This window comes from Eubalaena glacialis, chromosome 1 (assembly GCF_028564815.1).
Source record: "Eubalaena glacialis isolate mEubGla1 chromosome 1, mEubGla1.1.hap2.+ XY, whole genome shotgun sequence".
Taxonomy (NCBI): domain Eukaryota; kingdom Metazoa; phylum Chordata; class Mammalia; order Artiodactyla; family Balaenidae; genus Eubalaena; species Eubalaena glacialis.
Window position 1 is genome coordinate 17,217,461 of NC_083716.1, and position 23,192 is coordinate 17,240,652.

The 23,192-nt window shown below is 45.2% G+C and overlaps 1 long non-coding RNA gene across 1 annotated transcript in view; it reads right to left on the bottom strand.

Moving 5' to 3' along the window:
* Window positions 1-204: 204 nt before the first annotated feature.
* Window positions 205-23,192, bottom strand: part of LOC133093426 (uncharacterized) — a 59,928-nt gene continuing 36,940 nt past the window's right edge. The window contains exon 3 of the long non-coding RNA XR_009701272.1: window positions 205-275. This is a non-coding gene — a long non-coding RNA (uncharacterized LOC133093426). The remainder of the gene's footprint in view (window positions 276-23,192) is intronic.

Consider the following 23,192-nt stretch of genomic DNA (forward strand, 5'->3'; position numbering starts at 1 on the left):
GACTCGCTTCTAATGAATAGAACACTGTGAAAGTGATGTTGTGTGATTTCCAAGACTAGATCTTAAGAGGGGACACGGTTTCTGCAGGTTCTCTCTCAAGATGTTTGTTTTTGGAGCCCAGCTGCCATGGTGTGAGGAAGCCCAGGCCAACTGGAGAGGCCAGGTGTAGGTGTTCCAGATGATTTCCCCAACTGAGGGTCCAGCTGGCCGTCAGAACACTCCGCTACACACATACAGGAGGAAGCCTTCCTTTCCAGATGACTCCAGCCCAGCCTCTGCAAAGGTACAAAGAGGCCAGGTGAGAACCTGTTAGCTGAGCCCTCCAAAAAGTTAAGGTAATCAGAATAAAAGAATTGTTTTCATGGGTTTTGGGGTGATTTGTTACCCAGCGATAGATAACTAGAATAATCCTCTTGCCCTGACTAATAACCCTTTCTCTAGTATGTCAAATTGTCTTTTCCAACAATATCTTCTATTCCATGTGCTGTTCTGTGATGTAATCTTGACACACCTCCCATCAAGAGGTGGGGTCTACATCTTCTCTTGAACCTGGGCAGAGCTGTGACTTGTAACCAATAGAATGCAGCAGAAGTGATGCTGCATGACTTCTGAGCCTAGGTCGGAAAAGGCTATGCGGTTTCTTCTTTATTCACTGGGGCTTCCTCTTTTGGAGCCCTGAGCCATCAAGGTAGAAGTCTGATTACACTGAGGCCACAATGCTGTGAGGAAGCTCAAGCCACACAGAGATGTCATTCCAGGTACTCCTATCAGTGGACCCAGCTCAGGTCTCAAACAACAGCCAGATTCAGCTGCCAGAACTGTGAGGAGTGATTTTTAAAGTCTAGCCCAGTCAACTCTTCAGATGGTGTGTTAGTCTGGGTCCTCTGAGAAGCAGACACCAACATAGGACTAAACTGCAAGAAATTTTTTAGGGGAACTGTCTGTGAGAGGAAATAGGGAGGAATCCTATGTTGTTAACTTTGTGATTTGATCTTTCAGGAAAGAAAGTGAGTGAGCTGGATCCTTCTATATGCTAACTTTTCAGTTAAGATTGCACCACATGGACTGAGTTGGTTCCCTTTTTGATTTGGCTGCAAGGAAGCTCGGAACTAAATTGACAACTTATCATAACAACTGTATATGATCTTATACTCTAATTTTTTAAAATTCTATTTCCTTATTTCCTCCTCTGCCACCCCCTCCCACCACAGCCTACCCTTCCAGTTTTAATTTAATTTGCCTTAGTCTTCATGCCTTATTTTTATTACCATTTTTCTTTTACTGGCAATTTTTGTTTAATTACATGTTTTGTTGTGTGTACTTTCTGTAGAATATCTCAAATTCATTCTGACATGACAGTCTTAACAGTATAACAGGAAAAACTAAACTTTGATTGTTTTTATGTGCTGAGGACTAAATGCTTTATATACATCTTAAACATTGTAGACACATGTATTATCATTCCTGTTTCACAGATGAGGAAATTGAGGCATAAAGAGGTACTTGTCCAAGGTTACCCGGGAGTACAGGGTCAAGTTTGACTTTTGACAGTCTTGCTTCTGGGCTGGCTGTCGTTCTTACCTACTACGCTGTTGGCCTTGATAGGTTACGTGGAGGGTCAGCCAGCCGGCAACATCCAAGCTCACACGCGCAGGCGCACACGCACCCTACATACGACAGGATCCTCGCAAGGCAGATAGCTTAGGGCATCACCTCTCCTGTTATTTCTCCAGGCTTGAGCACAGGTGGGGCGCATGCGGGTGCCAGTGAAGAACATGATCCGCCAAAGAAAGGAAGCCCAGAAGAGGATCTTCGCCAAGGCCCAGCTGGAGAAGAAGCTGTGTCCCTCCTTGACCCCGCGCGGCTTCTCTTTGCTCTGTAAGTACAGCCTCCCACGCTGTAGACGACGGCTGTGACACCGCTGTGGAGTGGAGAACAATCCGACCCCGTGCCCCCTGCAGCCGGCGGCTCAGAGCCGAGGCAGCCCCGCGAGGTGAAGAGCGGCTGGGACGGTCGGTGCACATTGATCGGGCTGCGCCCGTGCAGCTCAAGTCGATATCTGCTTGGCAAACTGCTGTGTCTTCATGCTCGCCGGGAGTCCGGCTCCGCAAAAAGCCGCTTTACCTTTGCTTATAGATGATGAAGTGGGAGAAAAAAAGATGAAACGCTGACCGGACCCAGCAATATTGGAAGCTCTTAATTTACTTCCAAGTAAGTAGCATGCATTTTGGATCCTTTTATAAGAATTCCGGAGCAGTAACGTGTGGGCAGGGAGCTAACATTTGGAGCCACCTACCGTGCCCCCAGTACCGTGCTAAATCCTTCAGGTGAGTATTCGATTTATTGTCCAGGGCCTATTAGGGGAACACTGATATCCTCCTAGTGTTTGGAGGGAAACCCCTCCTCATCAGGTACCATTTCCAGCCTCCTTTCCCACCTTGCCCGCTCCACTCGACGAAGAGCTACTTAACTGGTGGCCGTGGGACGTGGGGGGAGAAGGACAGAGCATGCGCGGCTCCGCCCCTTCCCCTGCTTTTATCTGGGATCTGCCTGCTTGTAGAGCGTTCGCCTTCAGCTCTGTCCTTCCACTCCCTGAGTTTAACTGCTAAGCTCTGCTCCTGGGGGACCACTAAGTGGAGGTGTGCTTTGGACCTCAGGCTTGCCTGTGTCTGAGAGGGTAAGTCTGTCTCCATCTGGGTTTCACTACTTGACAGCTCACTGTTGCCGGCTTCCGTGGGACCCAAGTCACATCCTCCAACCTCCCTATGAAGGGAAGAAAGATGGCGTTTTCATCTCCATCTGCCTACTCCTATGTCTATTTCTCAATCGGTGTCAGACTCAGTGAGTGCCAAACTTCCTGTGGGGCCTTGGGCAACCTCTTAAACCCCTCTGAGCTCATCCATTCTGCAAGCATTAAGCATCTATTCTATGAGATTTGTGGAAGATAAAGAAGAAACTGAAATCAGTCAACACTCTCCAAGGGCTCATCACCTTATGGGAGAGTCACACATAGAAACAAATATCAGGTTGGGGAATAAGAGTGCTAGGATGGATTAGTGATGTCTGCTCTGGGCATGGAATATGAAAGTGGTATTTGCCATCCCTGCTGCATGGGATCAGAAGGTTTAAATAGAGCGTCTGTTTCCTGGGTTCTGTTAAATCTGGTGGCAAGACCTCCCTGCCTCCTTGTTCCATGTAATTTAATTCAACAGACGTTTGTTGGTTGCTTTCTGTGTGCCAGGCATTTATATTCAAAAATTCTTTAATTTCTATGACATGCCCATCTGGCCATTATGAACATCAATCTTGCATCAGTTGAGAGCTGCTATTTGGAGGGTTTCACTATGAACTCCCTATACAGAGTAAAGTCGCATTTCTTATTTTAACCTCTAAAAATTCAACACAGAGACTAACAGCAGCACATGACAATGTAGAGCATTAATTCCTCTCTGAGACTGTTGACTCTATTTATGAAATCTGAATTAGTTAAGATATGGCTGAGAAGCATGCTATCAATGAGTCCACGACTTCATCACATGCCCTGCCATGTATGAAGCTAAGCTTGACTACTCTGTTTCACTAAATCCTCACCACTACCCATAAGGCAGCTTCTGTTGTCATTCCCATCATTTCCATTTTACAGGTGAGGAAATTAAAGTTTAGAAAGATTAGGAATCTTTCTAATTACCTAGGGCTGTAAGTGACAGGGCTGAACCTCGAAACTAAGACAGTGTAACTCCAGAGTGTACGATCTCTCCCATCTCACTATAACACAGTCCTTCACTGCTAGAAAAAAAAAAAAAATCTCCTGGGGTAAAACTTTCCTTCTGAAAAGTACTAAACATCACATTCATTGAACTCCAGTTTCACCAGTTTGAGCAGGACGTTACCAGTGGGAGACCTTGGACAAGTCAATTCCCTCGTGGGGCCCGGGTTTCCACATGTGTGAAATGTGAATACTCGATTTGATGACATAAAGTTTCCACTAACTCAAAACAAAATCTTATGATGTATATTTCAAAACCAAGATGGTGGCGTCCTAAGAAAATTCATGTGTAATTTACCTGTGTCATATATTAATTTCATAACACTCCCTAGCTGATAATTAAGTTACCATTTTCTCCCAGTGCCAAGTGGGGAAATGGTTTTCTTTCCAGGTCATTGAAAGTAGAGACTGAAAGAATCATATTTTAAAGCCGCCATGCCAAGCTGCGGCCTTCATCAGCACTAATGTATTCTAAAAGCAGTATTTGGCGTCTGTATGTTGAGGACCTGGAGCTGGATTACATTTCTAAGTCAAAATACAGTAAAGTTCACGTTCAGAAGAATTTCACCATAGTCCAATATTACCTTAATGGGCCTTTACGCCTCAAACCACATTTTAACCCCTGAATTCTCAGGGAGGGCTTGGTCATATCATTTTTCAATAGAGATATTTCATGGTTTATTGTTTTTAATCCAAGAATAAGAAAAGGCACTTATGGAAAAAGGACTTTGCTTAACTTGTAAAACTAAATGGATCCTGAGCTAGGAGATCTAAAGGAGTCTTGCATGCTAAACGCCACACTGAATGAATTGCATATAAACAACTGCGCCCATATGAACAACAGCAATTGTTTCTTTTACCCAAGATTACAATAGCTGCACTTCATTGAGGACAGGAGTATTTCTCCTTTATGCACAGCTAAACTGCAAAATGGACCATAACCTGGCCTTTTTAGGTTTTTCCCAAAGCACACAAGTTGAGTCTGAAATGCCTGGGGGCTAAGTAACAGATCATACAAGTCCTAATGGAAGTGTTGAGTCTTGAGAAGAAGAAGAAAGCAAAGGAGTTGAGGGAGGGGAGAGCGAGAGAGCAAGAGAGAGAGATGGAGAGAGAGAGAGAGAGAAAGAAGAGGAGAAAAGGAAGGTATATTCATTGGTGGACAGGGGTTGCTTCATGGGCTTTAGTCTCTCCATCTCTCCACCTGGTCTGTTTTTGCCTCGGATATGTTGACAGTGGCTCTCTATTTGGACGTTTCTTGATTAGATGAAGAAGGCAGAGCTATCACACAAAAGTAGTGTGGTGATAGGTTGATGAAACCTTGGCCTTGGAAGGGACATTTAGACATCTTCATTTATAGATAAGAAAACCAAGGCAACTAAAGACCAAGAGGTGAAGAGATTGCCTACACCTCTCAGCTTGGAAGGGATACAACTGTGACAAAGCTCTGATCTACCCTTCCCCAGGCTGCCACTCGTCCAGAGCACCCCCCTGCCATGGCCCTGCAGTGACGTATCCCACAAGCCATCCTCTCCATTACAAAACCCTCAGGTCACTGTTCACGCGATAAAAGTTCAATTAGAAGAGACTTCAGATCCTAACAATAAGATGAACTGAGTTGAGAAATTAGAATCAGTAGCAAATTACCCATCAGTGTTCAATAACTACCGGTTACCAGCAGGTGCCAGCAAGATACTCTTTATTAGTACAGTAGATGAAGGTCAACATCACATCATTTGATCTAAATAATCAAAAGGTCCCATGACTGTTTAGTAACAGAATTCAGACCCACAGAGAGCCGTGATGAGTAGTCTTGCTATTACAATACATGAGCAATGGATATTCCTGAATCCTAACAGCTACAGAGGGTCCCCAACTTGTAATGGTTCAACTTAATGATTTTTTGACTTTACGATCATGTGAAAGTGATATGCATTCAGTAGAAACCGTACTTTGAATTTTGAATTTTGACCTTTTCTTGGGCTAGTGATACCTAGTCCAATCCTCTTCTCATGATGCTGGGCAGAAGCTGTAGCTCCCACTCAGCCATGCAATCACAAGGGTAAACAACCGATACACCTACAACCAGTCTGCACCCAGACAACCACTCTGGTTTTGACTTTCAGGACAGTATTGTAAATTACATGAGATATTCAACACTTTATTATAAAATAGGCTCTGTGTTAGATGATTTTGCCCAACTGTAGGCTCATGTAAGTGTTCTGAGCACGTTGAAGGTAGGTGAGGCCAAGCGCTGATGTTCCGTAGGTTAGGTGTACTGTATTAAACACATTTATGACCTAATATTTTTAGCCTATGATGGGTTTATCAGCCCAGACCCCTATTTTAAGTCAGTGAGGGTCTGTATAGAGGAAACCACAGAGGAAAAGCCAGCACCTCTGCTGACAAAAGACACAGTGTGCAGCCCCCAAGTCAAATGTTCAGAGATGCTTTTGTATGTTGTTCATATGTGAAAGCAGAAATCCAAATAGAGGTCAAATCTAAATGGTGGAGGCGTTAGAAAAAAATGTCATCCACTTTGTGATCCAATGAACACACCTCCCGTGCCTGCTCTGTGCTGGGTTCTGCTGGGTTCTGCGGACAGAGCAGTGAACAAGACCGGCGAGCTCCGCGTCTAGCCCCGTGGGGGAGACAGATAGATCAGTGCAGAGGTCCAAGAGAGAAAATTGGTGGTTGGGGAAGAAGGGGATCTCGCTTAGGCCAAGAAAGGCTTCTCTAAGGAGGTGACATTTCGTGTGAGATCTAAAGGAGGAGCAGGAGCCACACCCGGGGAGAGGAAGGTGCATCCCCGGCCGCAGATCCAGCAGGTGGAAAGGTCTGGAAGTGGGATCGGCTTGGTGTGCGGGGACTGCAGGAAAGTGAGTGGAGAGGAGAGGGAGGCGAGTGGTACAAGACGTGGCCGGAACCCTGTGGGCCTGGGTGGGTTTGGGTTTCTTCTGAGCACAATGGGGGCACATTGAGGGCTTAGGAGCAGTCAATAGAGAGGCACACAAAGGCCTCGGGAGGGCTCTGCGCCCTAAGCCCTGCATTCAGGCCTCGCTAAGCACTCGCTGCATTGTCTTCGTGGACTCCTTTCACAACAGACTCTCGGCCCCTGATTTTCTCAGCTCTTTCTCTCCACAGCTCTCTTATGGCTTTGGAATGACCGCGAACAAGGGAGAAAGAAGAAAAGCCCCCGGCCCCAGGGGCCCCCTGTCTGCCCCACTTGGTGTGCAGAGCCCGGGAGCACAGCCAGAGGTTGGACGCTGAGAGCAGCCCTCTGCGGGCAGAGGCAGAGGGAAGATGAGAAGAGGGGCCAGAGACCAGACCAGGCACCTTTGCAGACCCCCGTCTCCCCGGGGGCCCCCGAGGGATGGGGCAAGTGAAGGGCAGCGGAGGGGAAATGCAGGAACGAGAGTAATGCATTGAGATGCGCCAGTTGGCACTTACCTATGGGACTGGAAAGAGTGTGGGATCCGGGTACCAAGACCCTAGTTCAAGTCCCAACTCAGGCCGTGTGACAAAAGCTATTCTTTATAGGTTCTGTTTGCCCCCCAGACACTCTCTGTCCTTCCCCACCCTGTTCTATGCCGGAGGTTGGCTCCCTTGCCCTCGGCTTCCATTTGGATTTGGCCAATGGAGGTAGGAGCTTGCTGGGTGTGAGGAGAGGGCAGTGCTGGTATTTATGCCCCCAGCTCCCTCACCTCCAGGCTGTGGATTGTTAGCTGATGGGTTTCTTTTCTGCAGGGCTTGGTCCCAGCCAGGCAGCCCTATCACACAACCCTCTCCTGATGCCAGCTATAGCTTCTCCCTCTGACCCTGCAGGCCTAGGGGCAGTCATGGCTTCCTGCTGTTGCCAGCTCTGGGTGCTGCCCCATCCCTGTTGGTCTCCTTGCCCCTGCTGGCATCTTCCATCAATGGCACCTTCATCAACTCTTCCTCATTCCCTGCCCACCCCCACCCCCCAGACGTGGACCATCTGTTTCCTCCTTTCTCCCTAATTGATGCAAAGGGCAGTTTCTTTGATTCTCCGAGACTTAGTCTTCCCCATTGGTAACATCCCTGGTGGAAAATAAATCAAGCAGAATGCTATACAAGAAAGCCCACTGGCTATTCTCTGCAATATCCAAAAGGCAGAAAAGTCCAAATGTTCATCAATGGATGAACAAACAGATCATAGTATACACATACAAAGGAATATTATTCAGCCATAAAAAAGAATGGCATATTGATACATTCTACAATAGTGGTTGAACCTTGACAACATTATGCTAAATGAAAGAAGTCAGATACATACACATATTGTATGATTCCATCTGTATGAAACATTCAGATTAGATAAATCCGTAGAGACAGACAGCAAATTGGTAGTTGCCAGGGGCTGGGGGGCGTGGGAAGGAGGGATGTAGAAAAATTACTTAATGGGTAAAAGGGATTTTACTTTGGAGTGATGAAGATGTTCTGGAACTAAAAAAAAGTAGTGGTTGCACAACATTGTGAATGTACTAAATACCGTGGAATTATTGACTTTAAAATGGTCAGTGGTGTGTTATATGAATTTCACCTGAATAAATTATTTTTTAAAAAGAAAGTCTGTAAGAATCTCTAAAATGTTAGATACCAGAATTCTTCTAATCATAATAAAAAATATATGCAGCTAACAATACAACACACACATAACAAGACAAGGCTTTAAAGTAATTAATACAAGAGCAACATGAGTAGGTCAAGCAACTAGCTGATTACAGTTGGTGGCAAGGGCCAAGTTGCCCCCAAGCCCCACTATGTAGCTGCAAAGGGTTCAGCTGCTATTGGAGCCCAGACCCTGGGGAAAGAGCCAACAGAGCAAAAACAGAAAGGATCGTAAAATACACACAAATAGTGGGTTCAAAAGCAAGGCAGTGGATAAGGTATCCCTCACTCTTCGAAAGTTCGATTTATGCCACTTTGCTTTTACAAAAGACCTACTTGAGTACCTGTTTTTACTTTTACCAAAAAAAAGGTAATTTCTTCTTCACTTTATGCCATTTTGGCTTACTTCGAGTTTCATAGGAACTCTCTACTTTTGGAGAGTGGGGGAAATCTGTATGCAACCTCTCCAACCTCTCCAGAAGCATCCCTGTGTTAGATTCCTGCGGCTGCTATAACAAATTATCCCAAACTGGTGGACTTAAAACAACAAAATGTATTATCTTAGTCTGGAGGCCAAAAATCAAAAATCATGGTGTTGACAAGGTCATTTGCTCTTTGAAGGCTCTAGGAGATAATCCTTCCTTGCCTCTTCCCAGCTCCTGGTCGTTGCCAGCAATGCTGGCATTCCTTGGCCTGTAGCTGCATCAGTCCAATCTCTGCCTCTGTCATCAAATGGTGTTCTCCCCGTGTATCTTCACATCCCTTCCCTCTGTGTGTGTCTAGCTCTGTGCCTTGCCTCTTCTCACCACTCACAGTGGATGAGGGACCCTCCCCACTTCAGTATGTCATCTCACCTAATTATATCTACAACAACCTTATTCCCAAATAAGATCACATTCGGAGCTTCTGGGAAGGTTATGAATTCTTCGGGGATGCTAATCAACCCCAAGTACAATCACTTTCAGAATAATTATAACGCACTCCTAATAGTACTTACTATGAATCAGGCACTGCTTTATGTGTTTTACACACACTGACTCATTTATTCTTGGGATGACTCTAAGAGGTAGGTATTATTATAGACTCCACCCTACAGATGGGGAAATTGGGCCACAGAGAGGTTAAGTAACTTGCCTAAGGTTATATAGCTAATATGTAGTAGAGTGAAGATTTGAACCCAGGTGGAAGCTTCCAGAGTCTGTCCTCTCAATATTATACTGCATTATCTCTCAGAAGAGTGGGATGGTCAAGTGCTTTAAAGCTACCTTCTTATAGAGACCAGGAAGCTCATAATAAAAATAGTAGCAACCAAAAGTACAATAAGAACAGCTGGGGACTTCCCTGGTGGTCTAGTGGTTAAGACTTCACCTTCCAATGCAGGGGATGCAGGTTCAATCCCTGGTCGGGGAGCAAAGATCCCACATGCCTCCTAGCCAAAAAAAAAAACAAAACATAAAACAGAAGCAATATTGTTAACAAATTCAATAAAGACTTTAAAAACGGTCTACATCAAAAAAAAATCTTAAAAAAAAAAAGAAAAGCTAACATGAGAAGTACTTTACAAGTGGGAGGTAGACTCTGTCAATACCCTCATCTTTATAGAGGAAGATACAAAGACCTAGAGACAAATGAACCTGTGTGCAAAACAGAAACAGACTCACAGACATAGAGAACAGACTTGTGGTTGCCAAGGGGAAGGGGGGTGGGGGAGGGAAGGACTGGGAGTGTGGGATTAGCAGATGCAAACTATTATATATAGGATGGATAAACAACAAGGTCCTACCGTGAAAAAGACTGTCTGTACATATGTACTGAGTCACTTTGCTGTACAGCAGAGATTGGCACAGCATTGTAAATCAACTTCAACAAAAAAACTAATAAAATAAAAATACCCCCAAAAATCAACAACAAAAAAACCACAAAGACCTAGAGACAATAAGTCAATTGCCCATGGGAACACAGCTAGTAAGCTCTAGAGCAGATTCCTCAATTATGTTCATAATTACTATTTTATGTTGGTGGCCAAATCCTCCCATCCACCTTGGGAATTGGTAGATATCTACCAATATACCACCTGAAATCTCATTTGCAATGGATCTGACTAGACAGGAAGACTGGCTTTCTGGAGAAACAAACACGGAGCCTTGATTTGTAGTGTTTGCCAACTTGCACAGTGTAAATGCTCTCACCATGGCTGATTTCAAGCCCCAACGTGATGTCAGTGACCCAGACCCAGGAAGAGGTCTAGCACATTCAGCCCTCGTGAGCCTATCAAGCTGGCTCAGTCACACCACTGCCCAAGGGATCTTTGGTATAAGGTTGATGTGGGCTCTTGAAAGCAAACAAAGCTCCAAGTCTTCTGCATCAAGACTCAGAGACAAAGATTCCTTTAGCTTTTAGAGGTACAGCCAGGGTGAACAGGGTCAGGGAGGCCATTTCCTGGGCAGGCATGGAATGTGCTTGGTATAATCCCAAGAGGTCCATGACACTTATGAGAATTAAGAGGTAATATTTGTGGAATATTATATATATAATATAATATATGTGGAAGATGCTTAAATAATTAACAACTATTAAATTATTATGAGATCATTATAACAGAACCTTGCATTTGCAAGAAACCTTCCCATCATTTATAATGTTTAAGCTTTAGGATATTCTAGACTTCAATATTAGATGGAGGGCTTTACTCTCACTGGACAGCTGAAGAAACTGAGGCTAAGAGAGGAGAAGCAACTTGCCTAAGGGCATGCAGCAGAGCCAGTCTGGAACCTGGGTCATCCGAACCAAGGCTTGGAACCTGCAAAGCCAACTTTCTGGGAGTTGGTTTGATCCAGGTGAGACCAGGAGCAAGTTTGCCTTGGGAGTGTGTCCCTCCTCTGTGCATGAGTGAAGCTGGGAGTGGGCAGGGGGCGGGCTGGACTGGACAAGACCCCCCAGCCTGACTGATGAAGCTGGGCCCCCAGGCCTTCAGGGCAGGTGAGGCGTTCCCCAGGCACAAGGATTTCAAGGAAAGAGGTGGGCATTGGGCAATTGCTGATCTGAGAAGCCAAGGTCCCGTCAGAGGATCTTTCTGAAAATCTGGAAAATCAAGTCCTGGGTAGAAGTCTACAGGGAGATAAATAAATATTTGTGCTCTGGCCTCTGCCCTCCGCTGCCATCTCACCTAAACATAGCTCCTCATTTTGTTCTAGAGAAGGAAGGTGGTGTGACTTCAAATGTCATGGAATTTAGGAAGCAAAGAACCTTTTTAGGATTATGAGCATATCAAGAGAAACTTTTTTTTTTAATTAATTAATTTATTTTTGGCTGCGTTGGGTCTTCATTGCTGGGTGTGGGCTTTCTCTAGTTGCGGCGAGCGGGGGCTACTCTTCATTGTGGTGCACAGGCTTCTCATTGCGGTAGCTTCTCTTGTTGAGGAGCCCGGGCTCTAGGTGTGCGGGCTTCAGTAGTTGTGGCACGTGGGCTCAGTAGTTGTGGCTCGTGGACTGTAGAGCGCAGGCTCAGTAGCTGTGGCGCACGGACTTAGTTGCTCCGCGGCATGTGGGATCCTCCTGGACCAGGGCTCAAACCTGTGTTCCCTGCATTGGCAGGCAGATTCCTAACCACTGCGCCACCAGGGAAGCCTAAGAGAAACTTTTTAACCCAATCTACACCTCCAGTCTCTCATTTCCTGCCTCCCATCTACCGACATAGCAATATTGTTAAATTTTTGTAACTTTTTATTTTAGAAAGAGTACAGACTCACAGGAAGTTGTAAGTATAGTACACAGAGTAGTCCCATGAACCCTTCACCCGGCTTCCCCCAATGGTGACATCTTGTGTAACTAGTACAATATTGAAACCAGAAAATTGACATTGATACAATACTGTTAACTAGACTACCAACCTTGTTCAGTTTTTACCAGTTTTTATACGCACGCCTGTGTGCTGGGGGAAGGAGGTGTAGTCCAGTGCAATTTGATCCCTCATATAGATTCATATAACCACCACCAAATAGGATCCAGACTATTTCATCACCACAAAGAAACTCCCTCATGCTGTCCTTTATAGACTCATCCCCACCCACTCTTGTCCCTGTCCCCTGGCAACCACCCATCTGTTCTCCATCTCTGTAGTTTTGTCATTTTGTGCATGTCGCATGAATGGAATTATACAGTATGAAATCTTTGGAGATTGGCTTTTTTCACTAAGCATGATGCCCTTACCCATGTTGTTACATGTTATGAGTTAAACTGTGTCCCACTCAAATTTATATGTTGAAGTCCTAACTCCTACTGCCACAAAATGTGACCTTATTTGGAAACAGTGTCATTGCAGATGTAATTAGTTAAGATGAAGTCATACTAGAGCAGGGTGGGCCCCAAGTCCAATATGACTGGTATCCTTATAAAAAGGAGAAATTTGGACACAGACAGGCACACAGGGACAACACCATGTCAAGACTGGAGTTATGCTGTCACAAGCCATGGAACTGCCAAAAGCTAGGCGAGAGGCTGGGAAGAGTTCCTTCCCTAGCACCTACAGAGGGAGCGTGGCCCTTCTGACACCTTGATCTTGGACTTCTAGCTTCCAGAACTAAGACAATAAATTTCTGTTGTTTAAGCCACTCATTTGTATGATACTTTGTTACAGCAACTAGCTAACCAATACATTGCATTTCTGCAAAGTTTGTTCTTTTTATCGCTGAGGAGTATTCTACTCTGTGGATATATGAGAAGGTTTAACCATTCCATTGGAGGATGTTTGGATTGTTTTTAGTTTTAGGCTATTACAAATAAAGCTGCTATGAACGCTTATGTACAGGTTTTTGTCTGAACATAAGTCTTTATTTCTCTGGGATAAATTTCCAAGAGAGTGACTGCTGGATCTTAAGGTAAGTGTATGTTTAGTTGATAAGAAACTATGAAACAATTTTCCCATATCATTAATTTTTATGATGCATAGATTCTTCCAGCCTCTGTTAAGCACTCCTTCCTTTTTTAAAGACTGCAGTGGACTCTTAGAGTGAAGGTGGAAGGAGGGGAAGATGGAGTCACAGCTTGAAAGCATGCAAATATGATAGAAATATGGCATTCTGATAACTTATGTTGCCAACAATGGCACAGTAGATTAACTAAAAAGAGCCACAGTCAACGTTGGTTATCTGAATGAAGTCAGCAATTCAACAACACTGATTCAATACTTACCATGTGCCCGGCACCAACCTGCATGCTGCAAAGGCCACACAAACTGGGATGGAGACTTGTTCCTCAAAAGCCTCTTAACCTGGTGTACGAGGTAGACATGTACACAAATAACCTTTGTGTTATCCAGTATGAGTAAGAGGACAGGGAACTGTGAAACATTCATAATCCAAAACAGCAGCTAAACCCAAAATTACAAGCACTGAGATCTGGAGTGTACAAAATGATCTTACTCCCATCTTAATTTCTTCTTACTTAGTCTGTTATTGCCTAAAATATAAGTAGATGGCTTAGAGATAGGGCTGAGATGAAAATCTAATCCTGCACAAACCAGAAAGTGAACTTTAAGGCTCAGAGTCACTTTTAGATGGTTCGAGCTCCTGGAAATGGAGTATGACAGTTGGATTAGTCACAAAAACAAGAAGTGTTTTATTGGATTATCTGGATCTTCTGTCAGGTTGAACCCATTCACTCATAAGCACTCTCATGCTCCGAAAGGCTCTTTGCAGGGAACACATTCACCACCTACCAGTTTTCCTTGTCAATCCGTCACTTTTTTCCTTCCTTGCCCTTCGAAGAAACAAAGCCTGAGGAATTCAGGCTGAGCCTTGATTAAGGGCTTATGGGCAAGTCTGTGGCTTCATCATCTCTTCTGGATGGAGAGCTTTTAAGGCCCAAAAGAGGACTAACCCAGCATTTAATCTAACCAACAAAGCTTCTTTAAATAAAGTGAGTAGACCTCCTTTGTCCTGGCCTTAGAAGAGGAATTTTTATTGACCTAACACATCCCATAAATGTTTTACCCCTTGATTTGTCTTTTGTAAGTTTTAGCTGAGCACAGGATGATATTTAGCTTTCCAGCATTGATGTCCTCTGCCTTTCTAGTGTTTACATGAGAGATGGGGAGCCCAGGGCTGAATCAAATAGGAGAGCCATTACTGGGGTATTAGTCTGTGAAGACAGATCTCCAAGATCACAAACCAGAAATAGAATAGGATAGAGGCTGCTGGTTATCTGAATATCCACTTACTTCTGAGCTTTCACTGAGCATGGGCACCAGCTGGACTACATTTCTCAGACTTCCCTGCATCTAGGTGTGGTCACATGACCAAGCTCTGGCCAATGGGATGTGAGCAGAAATGATATGTACAATTTCCATGCCATGACCTTTAAAGAAAGGAGCGTGTGCTCCTCTGTCTCTATCTTGCCTCATGGAAATCTGACATGGTAGAGAGCCACTTTGGAGCATGCCCTCAAGAATAATACCTCAGGGATGGTGGAAGAAAAAGAGCTAGAGATTCTGGGTCCTCACCTCTGCAGAGCCACCTCAACAACCAACTGCCTATTCTTGGGCAATCTCATGAAAGTGAGATTAACTTCCATCTTTCTTGCTTAAGCCAATGTTATTTTCATCTTTGAAACAGCAGCTGAACTTGTATTCTGCTAATACATGGAATACATCCAAGGGAGAGAGCCAATCAAAGTATGAGATGGAAAGAATCAGGAAAACAGAGAAGCAGGAAAGGGTCTGCAATGGGAAAAGCAACAGATGGAGAGTGGCACAATCAAGTGTATAGGATGGCTCTCTAGCACTGAGCAGGTAGTAGCCACTCAACTAACATGTGTGGATGGAGAGGTCTCTCCTAGCAGTCAATGTCCATCACTCAAATGCAACACCTCTTTCTTACTTCGTGGCCTTTGCACATGCTTTCCCTTTAACCTGGATCCCCTCCTCACCTCAATCATCCCCAACACTTGGATAAATGCTGCTCATCCTTCAGATTTCTGTATGAACGTGGCTTTCTTGGGGAGAGACCTTTTCTGGTGAGGCACTCCTCCTCTGTGCTCCCCCCAACACCTCCCTTGCCTGCCCACCTGCCTGCTCATTTTCCTGACTCCCCCTCCAGACTGAGAATTCTAGGAGGCAGGGACCACACCTGACCGCTAGCCGTTGTACTCCAAGGCTGGCCCCCAGACTACACACAGGATGCTCATTGACCCTGGTAAGAGTCACAAAGCTGGAAGCAGGCTTTCAAAACTTGAGATCAAACCAGTTACCTGAGAATTTGGGAGGCTTTGGCCAGAAATAGACTCTCTCTAGCAAACCCCACCTCCTGGGGAAACCCAGCCAAGTGCCCAAATGCCTCTGCCCTTGGGGAAAACAACTGGGGGGTCCCGTCTTCCAGCAGAGGCTGCTACCCATTTGCAATACTGATGAGCCATTTCCTCTCTTAAGTTCCCCCTCTTTCGGCTGTAGTTGAGTTGAGGGTTTGTTTTGCTCGCTTCTTTCTCACTTTCCACCTGGGCTTTTATGTTTCCGATTGTCGTTCTGCTGTCTAGAGCTGAGCACTGTCGCTCACAGCTGCCTCTGTCCCCCACAGCCCCCCAACCTCTGCTGAGCACCCAGCACGGGGCTCCTCTGCTCCCGACACCTGCAGCGCCAAATGAACACTCCTCTTTCATCATCAGGCCCCCTTTGCCTGCGACTTTTTCATATCTTAATAAGGCTCAAATCAGTTCAAGTAATTTCTTCAAAAGCCACATAGATTATTCAAAACAACAATAGGGGAGGAATCAAAGCAGTTAAACTACAAAAATTATCTGGTATACACAACCCATGGGTCTCTTGCTTCCTTTGACGATCATGCCACGTTACGGGGGAGCGGGCAGAGCAGGCTTGCTGGAAAACATCCCAGTGTCCTCCAGCACCAGGTCACCCCGCGGCCCAGGCTTCTCCCAGGAGCTAGGCGACTCGTCCGGGCTGCCAGCTCACAGGCCTGCCACCTGCGCAGGGCCCGGCATTCACAAGGACCTGTGCCTGGTTTAACGCTCCGCTCTCATGGTGTTGAATTCTTCATCACTTTTGAATAAGGGCTCATGTTTCCATTTTGCACTGGGCCCTGCAAATTAGGCAGCTTGCACTGTCCTTTGGGGTCAAGTCTTGGGAGTCACAGTTGCCTTCCCCCAGGCCAGGGTCAGAGCCTCCCAGTATCATAAGGCCCTCGGAATTGCAGACCATCGGAAGGAGAAAGGGTCATGGGACGAGGGTGCTGTAGGACAAAGGTCCATGCTGGATTTGAATCCCACCCTACCGTTTACCACTTGTAGGCTAATTATCCCACACTTCTGAGCCTCAGTTTCCTCATTTGTGAAACAAAGGAAACCATACCTTCCCTCCTAAATTTGTTGGGAGGATCAAAGGAGATAATTTACTAGAACAAGGCACCGGGAAGAGACTAGGGCTTTAAATATTTGAGGCTGGAAAGTGGCCATTTGAGGAATTTCAGACAGTCTCTGCAGTTTATGAGGGGAAAAAAAGTAAATTTGTCTTTGGAACAGACATTCCCTTTGTTTAAGGAGGGGCCACATCACTGAGTCATTTTGGTCCTACTGGTAAGGCCAGCTCCCATCCTAATGTATACCGTTTACAAATGTCAATTGGAGACTCTCCAGATGAATCCTAAAATCAGAAATTTTTTTATGTAAAACTTGGAACTTCAGTGTCCAATGCCTGAAAAAATCACTGTGTGCTCTTGGGAGATGAGTTTGTTGTTTTGACCAAAACTGAGCTCACGAGCGATCCAGTGCCAGGACCTACCCCGATGAGGAGGGAGGTGCAGGCTTGGCCCCCAGTACTGGGCTGAGGCTGTTGAGTTGCCCCAGCAGGACTGTTTAAGCTGAGGAAGCGGACCTGATGAAACCAGAAAGGTCTGTGGTGACTGTGGGTGTGTCAGATGGCAACCTGACAGGTGGGAGTGGGAGTTTCCCCCGGAGGGAAAGGAGGTTCCCACTCTCAGACTTCCTGCAATTGGGCTGAATCCTGGTGAAGGCAATGAGGTGGCCTTTGGACTGGAAGGGAAGAAGTCCTTCCTCTCTCTCAGAATAGCCTGAACTCCTCGGCAGAAATATTCTGAGGGTACCTTTTGGGTCCTCTAGCCTCAGGAAGGCCCAGGAACAGCCATGCAAGCCCAAGCTTAGTCTTTTTGTTAAATTCTGTTGTCCCCAAACATTCAGTAAAGTTACAAGATTTCCATTTTTTAAAAAAATCACATTGTACCACTTAAATATATACAATTTTTAGTTGTCAATTATAACTCAATAAAGCTGGAGAGGGCAGTTATACCATTTCCATCCTCCCTTAGCTGTGCTTTGGGGACTTAGGGAAGGAGCTCAAATCCATGTTAGGGATGCAGATATACAAGGGTGAGGGTCAACAGCCTGGAAAACACGATGCTAGAGATGCCAGCTGAGCTCAAGGGGAGCAATAATGCAGAGCAAGGAGGCTGGTAGGGATGACAAGCCACCACCTGGGTAGGATTGTGGAACATACATACACACATTCTTCAGGGTTCCCAGAAATACCCTAGAGAAGGGAACTTCCTTGGAGAGTGGACTTCCTTTATCCTATGAGATGGGGATTTGGATTATTGTTATGTGGCCACAGATGACTGAACAGGTATGGGAGTTGGCAGGAAAGAGGGGAGGTCAACTGGGTTCCATATGTAAAATTATTTAATCTGACACTTAATGGCTAATACAATAATAATTATTATTATTTTGCAGTTGAAGAAAATACAACCCATAAAGTTGAAGGAATTTTCTCATATGTCCATGGTTGCTTTGTTACATCCCCTGACTGGAGAGCCTGCTCTGTCCACAGTTCCAGGAGGAACCGCCCACGGCCTCATGGGACCATTGTCCCTAATCACAGTTGATCCGACCAGGAGCCAACACCTGATCCAAATTAAGCCAATCAAATTCTCTCTCCTCAGTATTTAAAGTTGGACCAAGTGATCATTGGTCTTAACTGTGTCTGTGAGCTGTGAGGAATCGAGAGTGTCGAGTCTGGAATCATTGCCGAGGTCAGCCAAAGCCATGGGCAGACAACTTAAGGAGGAGCGGAAAGTAGGCCCAGTAGGGAAAGTCATACACAGGAGGAGAGTTGAGCTGGGATGTCTGGGATGCTGTGGAAACAGGCTTCCCTGTGTGCCGGGGAGAGGTGGTGCCTTCCCACTTGCTGTGAGGTCAAGCTGAACTTCCTACAGCGGGGGTCCCAGGAGCTGGCCCTGAATACTTACAATAAGGCCGATGTTTTTTATTTGAACTAAATTGAAAGAGGTTTTTTCTCTGCAACCAGCAATCCCTGAGCCAAGTCACCAGAGAGGGCGCAGGCTGCCTGGTGGACCCCCAGCCCAGGGCTCTTTCTGTGGCACCACAATGTCTGCTTCTTCCCTTGGGATAAGGCAGATTTCTTTAGTATTAAGTAGATCTGTCCACGTATTTTTGTAGTATAAAAATAATTTTTCTTATATCCTCACAAAGTTGTGGATGGGACACAATGCCCAGAAATGGCCCAAGTCTCTATCTGAGGATCTAAGTAGGGATAGTCACATGATGCCTGCGAGCCCCTCAGCAGGCAGTGGCTAATGCCAGCTTGGGGACCAAAGGGACCTTTGTCTGTGGCCTGGCAGAGCTCCCTGTTCTGGACCAGGCACTCAGGTTGCAAATCCTGACATCAGGTGATTCCCAGAAAACAGTGAGACTCCAGCCTACGGTGGCCAAGTTCCATGTATTATTTCCCTGCTAGGAAACAAATAACTTGGCAGGCGAAGCCACTGGGGAACTTCCCACCATCAGTGAGAAAGCCGTGACCCGTTCTGTCTGGGGCTCTCTGTACATAATGGTCCACTTAACTTCTCCATTGGCCCATTGTTTTGCTGCTATTTATCTGGGACCCTCAATCAAAGATAAACTTCCTCCAAATAACAACATGAATAATAATAGCTGAGCCCCTGTTAGTACCACGCCCTTTGTATACATTCTTGTTAGCCCCCAAAATCACCATATAAAATGCGCAGCATCACTGCAGTTTACAGATAAACAAGCTGTGGCTCAGAGAGTTATTAACTATTTCACCTGAAGTCACTGGGCTGGTAAGTAACAGAGCTGGAGATCCACTCCATTCTGCCACTAACAAAAGCCAGCATTTATTGAGTTCATAAACTGTGCTCTGGACACGTTGTCTAAATTCCTTCATTTCCTCTTCACAAGCAACCCTATAATAGTTACACTAATATATCAATATGTATAAGAAAGCTGAATCAGAAGAGGCTAAGTATTGATAATTTGCCCAAATGGATGGTAGAGGTGAGATGTGAACTCGATTCTGCCTGGTCCCCAAATCGGAGGTTCTGCCCAGGGCCCCTCCTAAGTTCTCTTCCGAGCCCTTCTCTGGCAGGGCCTGGCTGGGGCTGGTTGTTGAGGTCCAGCTGAGATGCTAACTGAGGTGTGTGTTGAGGCCTTGTCCCTTCCCCGTATTGCACACAGCATCTCCTCGACTTCACAGCTGCTCTGTAAGGTGGGCAGGTCTCATCCCTGAAGCCCCACCTCCTGAGGCCCAGACAGGTGCTCTGTCAATTCCAAGATCACACAGCAGGTAAGTGGCAGAGCTGGGCCTCGGACATGATCTCTCTCTCCACAGAGCCACACTGCATCTTTAAGAGATTTGCGACAGGATAATCTGGTGAAAAGAAACAAGTGAAAAAAGGTAGCCTTTGAGGCAGGATAACAGGCCACACGAGAGGAAACGTTCCAACATCGCAAACCCCCTGAGGTTGCTCCACCACAGTCAGCAATCTCAGGGGTCCCGACAAGACCAGCCTTGTTTCCAGAAACATCTGGTGAAGTTATGGAATCAAGCTGCCTTTGTGATTACACAACAGCAGATCCACCAATTCTCATCTACCACCCACCTGAAATGAAGAGGAGAAGACACTTGTCAGTGGGCAGTTTCCCTGGACAACAGACTGAGACTCAGGTGTTCTTGTGCGGGAGGCATATTGCGGCATGCTCCGCCATCCACACCTGGAAGCATAGGGAGGGACGCGGGACTGGACTGAGGGAGAGGCTGGGCCACTGCACAGTCACTACAGGGGCCTCTGCTGATCCCACGGGGGCTCTGGAGCCAGGATGGCCCCCCGCTGTTGTCCTGAACCCACACAGGGGGCCGAGGTTGTGTACCCCGACGTGGACCAGTCATTAAACTCAAGATGCCACAGGGACTAGGCATACAGTCAAACAAGCAGCTCCCTTTGGCTGAGGACAGTTCCTGGCTGTGAGCTGCCAGCAGTCATCCCTGCCAGCAGCTGAGTTCATAAGCACCCCCGTTCTAAAGAGGAATCTGGGGGTGCACCATAGCATCCACTATAAATAGACTTTAGGACGTGCCCAGGTGCACGCACATGCAGGATTACACACACACACACACACACACACACACACACACCCGGTCCTGTCCGAGTCCCTGCAGCCTCACCCCACCCCCTAAGAATTCCAATTTGCAAGAAAGCACTGTTAGATATCACCCTCTGAAAGGAAAAAAGAGAGACTTAATTCCCCAAAACTGTTGCTGTTTTAAGAGCTAAAGTAGGAAGCATGAAAAAGTCCCCGAAATTTGCACCGGCTTTGGCCTGCCTCATCATTATGAAGGATTATGTTGTTACTCAATTACATAATAGATGGTTGCCTAATTTACCCACTGTATATAGATTTTTTTTTTAAAAAATCCATTTCCCCCATAAACAAGAGCGTAATTTTAACCACCAAACCACTCAAAATCTTAACCCCAAGCCACCTTATTTGCATTTTTTCCCGACAGAGCCTACATTTTTATTTCTTTAATTGGACAATTTTGAGCATGAAGCCTGACCACCAGCCGTGCTGGGTGATAACATCCTCACTCTCCAGCCACATTCACCCCTCTCCCCCGACTTCCAGAATTAAAGGAATGTTTAATGGCTTCGGGCCACTTCCAGAGTTAAAAGAACGTTAAAAGATTTGGGGCTCCGTCCGTTGGGTCACGAGAGGATACAAACTGAGAGGACAGGTCCCCTGAGCCCCGTCTTGGTTTTTGCATCTCAAAAAGTTGCCGAAAATATTAGGGCTCTTAAACATCCACGTGTTCCCTTACTGGAGTTCTGAGAGCCTCGGAGAAGCTCGGAGAACCATAGGAAAAATGAAAAGAGGAAAAAGACAAATGAGTAGGTGATTTGCTAAAAAATCCTTGAAGTGTCTCTCCAGTTGTATCTTTTCCCAACTCCCTCTTTCTTTTAATTACTTCATCTTACAGAAAAAGGCAACCGTAACTCAAATTTTCCAGGCCCAACATCATCCATTTCCCTATTAATGCAGATGTGCTTGTCCTAATGAGCACAGGTGGCAGATTTACAGTATAATAGCTTAAAAATCTCTCTACCCGAGTCTCTGCTTGTTCACATTTTTTTCTGTTTTGTTTGTTTGTTTTTATTATCATTGTTATTTTTAATCTTCCAAATTCTCGAAGAATGCTTCTCCAAGGCAAGGTCTTTGGGGGCCTTTAATGCCAGGGTAACTCTGCACTTAACTTACAGCCATGGTACCATTCAAGATCAAAGAAGCAAGGCAGGATTAATGGAAAAGAATTGCTGTTTCTTTGTAAGAATTTCTGGTTGTTAACCATCTCTGACCGTGTGTCAACTCCTTCCAACTTCATTCATCAATAGACTCTCTTGAAACCTCATGGATCCCCTGGTCTATAATCTTCTTTTGTTTCTGTAATGAGATGAAGGGAAATAACTTCCACTGAAATAAGTTCCAATTAATTATGCCTCTGAGTAAATCTTTTGGATCATGATAAATGGCTCACAGTAAGAAGCGCCAACTCTCCTGGAATATGTGTGTGTGTGCTCCCTTTTTGTTTCTTGTTTCTTTTAGGAAGTAAGGAAAAATCAAACCAGATTTCAAAACTCAAAAATTGATTGCAGTTAAATATTTTGGAGGATGATCCACGATTTGGAAGATGAGATTGATACAGCCTCAAACCTTCTGGAAACACTCTTTGGGCGGGAGGAACTGGACTCATTTTTTTTCCTGTTAGATTTAAATCCTATGAAAGTATCTGAAATTATCTACATATAGAGACCTGCTGGGGAGTGTGTTGGGGGGGGTGAGTAGGGGGCAGGGAATAAGAGAGTAAGTTTAAACAGAAATTTTGTTTTTTGAAAGCAGAAGTTTTATTATAAGTTTGGATTTTGCAAGGGGAAAGTTAACGTTTGTTTTAAAAGTCATTGGATGGCTTTGGATAAAAGTTTACATGAGTTTCTAAACTGGGATATTATTGGCCCCCAAGTAATAATGTGAAATTTATAGATGTTTCCTATACACAGATTACATATGAAACCGGCATGGGGGCAGGGGTGGCACTCAGCCAGTTGAGTGCTAATTCTCAACCAAAGAGAGGCCAGAATAGAAATAAAAGAGCCCAGGGAACACCATCATTTAAAAGGAAGGTAGACAAGGAAGAGATGCTGGGACAGGTAACTGAGACAAAATAGCTATCCTTTTAAAAATTCTTTTAAGATGTTTTTTAAAAACTGAAGTATAGTTGACATAGAATATTCTATGTTTCAGGTGTATAACATAGTGATTCAACATTTATACATTGTGAATTAATCACCTTGGTAAGTCTAGTAACCTGTCACCGTACAAAGTTATTGCAATATTATTGACTATATTCTCTATGCTGTGTATTACATCCTTTTGACTTATTTATTTTATAACTGAAAATTTCTACC